The sequence below is a fragment of the Heloderma suspectum genome, chromosome 2 (assembly GCF_057233095.1).
Source record: "Heloderma suspectum isolate Gila_16-S chromosome 2, 16-S_ref, whole genome shotgun sequence".
In the NCBI taxonomy this organism is placed as follows: domain Eukaryota; kingdom Metazoa; phylum Chordata; class Lepidosauria; order Squamata; family Helodermatidae; genus Heloderma; species Heloderma suspectum.
Window position 1 is genome coordinate 276353851 of NC_139459.1, and position 6810 is coordinate 276360660.

At 51.4% G+C, this 6810-nt stretch overlaps 1 protein-coding gene across 3 annotated transcripts in view; it reads right to left on the reverse strand.

The window, feature by feature from the left end:
* Positions 1-6111, reverse strand: part of RNF44 (ring finger protein 44) — a 90655-nt gene extending 84544 nt beyond the window's left edge. For 2 of the 3 annotated variants that reach the window (XM_084839328.1, XM_084839327.1), the window contains exon 1: positions 5701-6111. The gene's annotated coding sequence lies outside the window, so the exon portion shown is untranslated. Of the gene's footprint in view, positions 1-4651; positions 5200-5700 lie in introns of those variants that run through there. The other variant, XM_084839329.1, reaches the window with a different exon arrangement.
* Between the last annotated feature and the right edge of the window lie 699 nt (positions 6112-6810).

Consider the following 6810-nt stretch of genomic DNA (forward strand, 5'->3'; position numbering starts at 1 on the left):
CATCCTGCCTGTATTCCCCAGCATTGGCCATGCTGGCTGTGGCTGATGGGAGTTGAAGTCCAAAATATCTGGAGGGTACCAGGTTGGGAAAGGCTAAGTTATAGGCTTGACCACACACACAGCTAATTTTAAGAAGAGGTTCAAGGCAGCATACATCTTATTACCAGTTATGATCTGTAACATTATCATTATCTTAGGATAGTTGGGAGGGGGGGGGGGGAAGGATAAAGTTTTTTGGTATTTTCTGATACAAACAGACTTCTTCTGATATATATAGTTAGCACTAGAACAAAGATTGTGTGGGAACTATTTGTTGGCCTAACTCCTGCTGTGTGTGTGTGTGAGTGTCATTTAGAACATTTATAAGGTAAGACAAGACTAGAAATAGAGACTTGGGCCTCTGGGGCCTCCAAGAAAGGCCACAATCATTATTGCTTCAAAATTTCTCTATCATGAAACTAGTTTTAGAGGCAGATTTATATAAACCAATCCAGACCTGTCCATAGAGCAATTTCAACTAAGAGTCACTTATTTTTAACTTACTTGAAAACAATATTCGTTATTTATAGATTGCTGCCTAGCAAAACTTCTCAAAACTCTTAATAACATGTTCAAAAATAAATACTACTCCGTAAATCCACTGTAGTTAAAACAGCCATAACATCCAAGGAACGAGCTAATACAATATTTCTCCAGCCAGAAGCAGTAACAGCTGATGCTAGCTCACGTTGGGATCTGGCAAGGCAAATGCTCTCTTTAGAAAAGAGCAATTTTTATCAACCCTCTAAAGCAGGAGTAGGCAACATGCAGGCCCCTATGCTGGGTTTTGTTTGTTTTTTGCAGGCCACCCTATGTTCCCTTGCTTCCACTGTGGCCACTGGATTTGCCACCACCATGGTATCAGTGGGCAAAATTTGTGGCAATTTTGCAGGGAAAACGCGGTATGTGGGGAGCACATGCTTTGTTTACAGGCAAAACTGTGCTCCCAGAAGCCCCTTGGAAGTGCCATTTTGCCTGGAAACTAGGTATGCATGCCCTGTGCATGCCCTGTTCCAACGCAAAATTGTTCTGATTTTTGTGTCCGCGGCAGGGATGGTCCCCGGTAAGTTCTGGCAGGGCAGTGGAGCCCCCCTACTCTGGAAGTTGCCCATCCCTGCTCTAATGACTGATGTTGTGCATAGTATAGTGCCACATATTCAGCAATAAGCATCTTCCACTTACCTTCTTACAAAGAAATACTATGTACCAAGACAAGATGGGGCAGGAAGAGCCGCAGCAGAGCCACCACTACATACAGAGCTCTGCTGGCTCATCGTGATCAGGGTGGGAGGTGATGGACAGTTTTTTCTCCCCCCCCCCCTCAGCAATTCTTGGTTTTAAAAGTTTTCCCTCCCATTGAATCCAGTGCAAGGAAAAACACCAGCTCCAGGCTAGCAAAGGTGAGGGGCCTGATCCGAGGGCCTGCTGGGGTAGCAAGGGGGCTTTGGAGCAAGTGGATCCAACATGGATCCAACCCACCCCTCAAATGTCCTGTTTTGGGACCTCTGACCAACAGAAACACTGTTGGCAACCCATGGTCATAGTAGGAGCCTCTGGGGTAGAGGCTCTCTCTACCGGTGGAAGAACACTTCTGCCCCATCCTAACCACCCCTGCTTGAGCTGTTGTTCAAGCGGTTAGAGTTACTATGTTATTTATTAAACTATTTATATCCTGCCTTTACAAAGTGATCCAAGGCAGCTAGCAGATGCTAAACAATAAAATCACTTAAAACACAAAGCAATGCTATGACCCAAAACACAGAGAACAGCAGAAGAGAGTAGCAATAAGGCCCACAAGTCAAATTTGCCCAAATTCCCAAGTGTCTTCCTAAAAAAGCTGGTTTTCGCCATATGAAGAAAGCAGAACAATTGGTAAGTCAGACAGGCCTTCCAAGGGAGGGAGTGCTTTCCCCAACAAGAGGGCCACAACAGAAAAGGCACTGCCTTTCATACACACCCACTGAAAAGTGGGTGATGCTCATCTAAGTGTGTGTGTGGAAGATACATACAAGAGGGGGAGTCCATAGCTCAAGCTCCTCTTCATTAAGAAAATGCACTTTTTAAAACTTCTCCTTGCACTCAGAGTTTAACTACCTACTCACTTAGTTGTATTCCACTTCATATATCTGAGTGACAAAGTAGGCTGTGACCCACAAAAGTTTGTGAGGCTGTAAACCCTATACACACTGGATTGGATCCAGAGTCATGCTCAGAGCAGACCCATTGAAATCAATGGGACAAATAAGTCATAGGTAACGTAAGTGCTATTAATTTCAATGGGTCTACAATAAGTATAACTAAATCTGGATCCAACCCACTTACTTGGGAGTAAGTCCCAGTAATCTCAATAGGGTTTTCTTCTGAATGGGCATATATAAGATTGCACTGCTAGGGTTGTAGCCAATGTTAGTTCTACTTAGAGTAGACCCACTGAAATGAATGGGACTTAAGTTAGACTGTCATTGGATACAACCCCTAGTCTTCAAGACAGGGATGAGCAGCCTATCATGTGTAGCCAGCACAGCTAATGGTGAGGGATTATGGGCCGCCAGTTGCCCGCCCCTTCTTTAAGATGTCACAAGATTCTTTGTTACTTTTGCTGCAGCAGATTAACTTGGCTGCTACTCTGGAATTTCTTATAAATATCGGAAGGCCTAAACGCTGCCAAATGATGCATATGGGAAAATCTTGAACAATGCCTCATGCCATCATAAGGAGAATTTCATCCAGTGTAGTTCTGGTGGTAGGGGCCACAGTGGCTTAGTGGTTAAGACGCTGAACTGCAGACTGGAAGGTCGGCAGGTCAGCAGTTCGAGACCCGAGTGCTGCATGATGGAGTGAGCTCCTGTCTTCAGTCCCAGCTCCTGCCAACCTAGCAGTTAGAAAGCAAGAAATTGCAAGTAGATAAATAGGTACCGCCTTGGCGGGAAAGGTATCAGCGTTCCATGCACCTCGGTGTTCAGTCATGCCGGCCACATGACCACGGAAGCGTCTTTGGACAGCGCTGGCTCTTCGGCTTAGAAACGGGGATGAGCACCGCACCCTAGAGTCGGACACGACTGGTTGGGGACACCTTTACCTTTTTAGTTCTGGTGGTTACAACATGTGTTCATCATTTTGACTAGTATGTCCAATGGATGGAATTTATTCCCTCACTAGTATATTGCCAATCATCTTCTCATGTTGTCTCAGAACTTGCACTCTGTCTTGTTTCTCAAACAAGAAAGAGTGGGCACCCTAGAATAAGCAAAGGAATAAGCAAAATACAGAAAGGGGGGGGGTAAGCAGAGAGAGAGAAAGCTCTTTCTGGAAAAAAACACAGTTAATGGCATTTAAAACCACCCTTAGAACAGCTAACTCCATGGTGACTGGTTTTTGAAAATACTTTCATCTATCATTCACAGAGAAAGGCAATTATCTTTTTAACCAATCTGCCCAGTCACTGAGGACATCAGAGGGCTTGCTCCCGATGGTTCCACATGGACCTATGGCCTGACTGGAGTCCACCAGGAGAAGAGCCTTCAGCATGGCAGCCCCCTTTCTTTGGAACTCCCTGCCCCTGGAGGTCAGGCAGGCACCAACACTGCGTTGTTTCAGGTGCCTCCTGAAAACAGCACGGTTCTAGGAGGCATTCCTTAATTGACCAGTTACGGTTCTTATTGGTATTGTGTTTTTAAACAATTATCATTTTAATGTGGTGTTTTAATCTTTTTTTTCTTTTACCATTTTGTTTCTTGTGTTGACTGCTCTGAAATCTGTTATAGATATGGAGCGGTATATAAATATAAATAAATAACCACAACTAGAGATCAATCATCTTTCTCTATTTGGGACACCCTGTTTACTGATTATTATTTTTTAAAGTGTACCACAGCACTGTCCCCACAACAAAAGAGAAAGAAAATCGAAGGAGAGGTTTCAGTATACCCCTTATTATGCACCTCAGTGGGCCTCTGCCACTTCCTGGCATATTGGCTTCTGCATGGGACTGAACAGCCAATGTGTTTAAATGAAGGACTCTGCTGCTGTTCACACTGGGGAAAGCAGGGAGGTTGAAGAGATCTGTGCCTGTATCTTGGCTGGTGTAGAAGCGAACCAGTAAGCAGAGCCCGTGCTGCCCTTCAACCCTGCTCAATTGAAATATGGCCTCCCATTAAAAATGAGTGGCCGACCAGGGATCCATATAACATACTGCTACAACCACCCTGAACTACAAATCTCATCATGCGACACTACTCCCTTTTCGCCAAAAAGGAGAACATGGGGTTCTAGAGCGCGAGTCTCCACATTAAGGAAAAGGGCTACATGTATACGATGCAGCACTAAAGGAAAGCATCCAGACTTTTGCTGCTTCGCCCACATCCATGCCATTCCCTGGACCAGGCAGAAAAGGCCGAAAGCCAAACATTTCTCAAATGCCAGAAGAGGTTTCATTGCACCTGCGGTTCATCTGTGCTGATCCACAGAACGCGACCAAATGCGCCTCCTAAGTCACTCCGATACCACAACAGCTGATCAAAACACGCCTGTCTTTAGAAGAGCCTTTCCCTACAGTCTACACGCACACCAGGGTACTGGAGTGCAAAAACTTCCCCGGCCCAGTGGCACTGACCCTTTCATCAGCCGGCCGCGCGGAGAAGTTCACACACAGGCGCTGGACAGCCTTCTTTCAAGCGGTCCTCGCATGCAACAAGCACGCGATTCCCACGAAGGGGCAGCCAAGTTCCAGGCAAAGCCCCCGATGCCCGCTCAGCGAAGGAGGGCGTTTCCCGCAGGCGGCCCCGTGGCACTGCCACGCCCAACGCGACAGGGCCCCTGCTCGTTGCTGCTTGTTATTGGGTCGCGCACGGCACAATGGAGAACCGATGCATCATCCCGCGGTCCGTGGGCAGCGGCAGCAGCTGCTGCTCTCCCGCTGCCTACGCTCCGGCGCCCAGACAGCGCGCGGCGGGTCCCGGCATCACCCGCTACTGCGCCCCGGTGCAGCGTCCTTCGCCCCTGCCTAGCACAAAAGCCCTTCTGCACCAGGGCAGCCGCCGCGCTCGTGCTGCTCCGCGGTCTGCGCTTGCACGGCGGGCCTCTGCTAACCGGGCGATCTGCAGAGCCCGTCTGTTTCTGGCAGCGGGAGCACTGTTCATTGATCCCCCCCCGCCCGCCCGCCCGCCCGCCCGCCCCGGATCTTGAGCAGGCGCCCATGTACGCGTTCGGGGACGCGGGGAGGAAAGCCAGCGCAGCCCGAGGATTCCCTGCCCGAAGCCCCGCTCCTTCCCCTCAGAACAAAGGCGCCTGCCCCAGGTCCGCGGCAGCTGCGGCTGCACAAAGCAGAAGCGCCGGAGCCGGGGAGCGGGGAACGCCCTCTCCCCGCCGAGCAGGGCACGGGCGGGCCGCGGCTCCGCACACCGCCCGTCCTTCCGGCCCCGCTCGCCCGACGGGCCTCGGAGCGAGGCCAGCCTCCGCGGCTCCCGACCCGGCGGCGGCTGGGGCGGCGCTCCCCGCCTTTCCCGCCCGCGCCACGGCCGCTCGCCGTCCTCGGGCGCGGCGGAGCCTGCACCCCGTCCCCGCGCTTGCTCCCACGCAGCCCCCGCCCCCTCGGGCGAGGAGCGCCGCTTCGTCCCCGGCCCGGTGCGAGGCGCGCCCCGCCCGGCCGGCGGGCCGCCTTACCTGCCGCCCGCGCCCCGAGTCAGTCCCCGCGCGTAGCCGGGCGCGGAGAGCCCCGCGGGCCCCGTCCTCCTCGGAGGTCCCGGCCCGGCCCGGCCCGGCCTCGGGATCCGCCTCCTGCTCGGCGCCGCGGCTCTGCTCCTCGGCCCCCGCCCCCGCGGCTGACCCCCTGATGGAACCGGCCCTTCTGCTCCGCGCGCGGAAGAGCAGCAGCCTCAGCCTCCCCCTGCCGAGGAAGTGGGCCCGTCCGCAGCAGGCTCCATCCGCACCGACGGCGGGGAGAGGCGCTCGGGCGGAAGACCGTATTGCTCCTAACGGGTTGGTCCTTCGGGCCCCTCTGGAGGGCTTCCCGCGGCAGCGCCCGTAATGTGCCAAAAGCGTGCGCCTTTCGAACTTGAGGCGCTTCAGAATGCTCGTCGGGCATCGGCCGTCTGAAACAGACGCGGGGAAGAAGTAGCCAAACAGCCCAGGCGAGCAGGCAGAGGGGATTAGCAGACTTGGGGGATCGCTCTCAATTAAATATGCTTCTCGGGCCTGCATTCCTTCCCCTTGGGGTTCTAGCAATTCTCTCCACGCACATGCCCCATTTCCAAAGTGCAGCCCACTTTCTCCTACTCCGAATAAGTGAAGGGAACAAAATCCCCTTCAGTTCATTCTGGAAAAGGATCTTACCAAATGTGCTGTGCAAACAACAAAAACCTTGGATGGACATGGAATTGCCCCATAAGGAATTATTTTTAAAGTCTTTCCTTCTAGGCCATTACATTTGTGAGTGCCTGTAGGTCTGACTGTGGTGGCCTTATGAAGGGGGAAATTAGTGCTGTGCCCATTCTCATTAAATCTGATAGAAAAGAAATTGCTTTCAAACAGATATTCAAAGGACATTTTGGAGAAATTCCATGGTTGGGGGTTCAAATTCCTGTGTTTATCTAATTTATGAAGTGACTAGGGGAGCAACCCTATGCATGTTTAGACAGAGAAAAGGCCTACAACTCCCTGAGAGTTGTAGGCCTTTTCTCTGTCTAAACATGCATAGGGTTGCTCCCTAAGAGGAGTGTGTGTGGCTACCCTGACTTTCATTATACAGTCATCTCTCCTGCAGTCTGTAGCCTC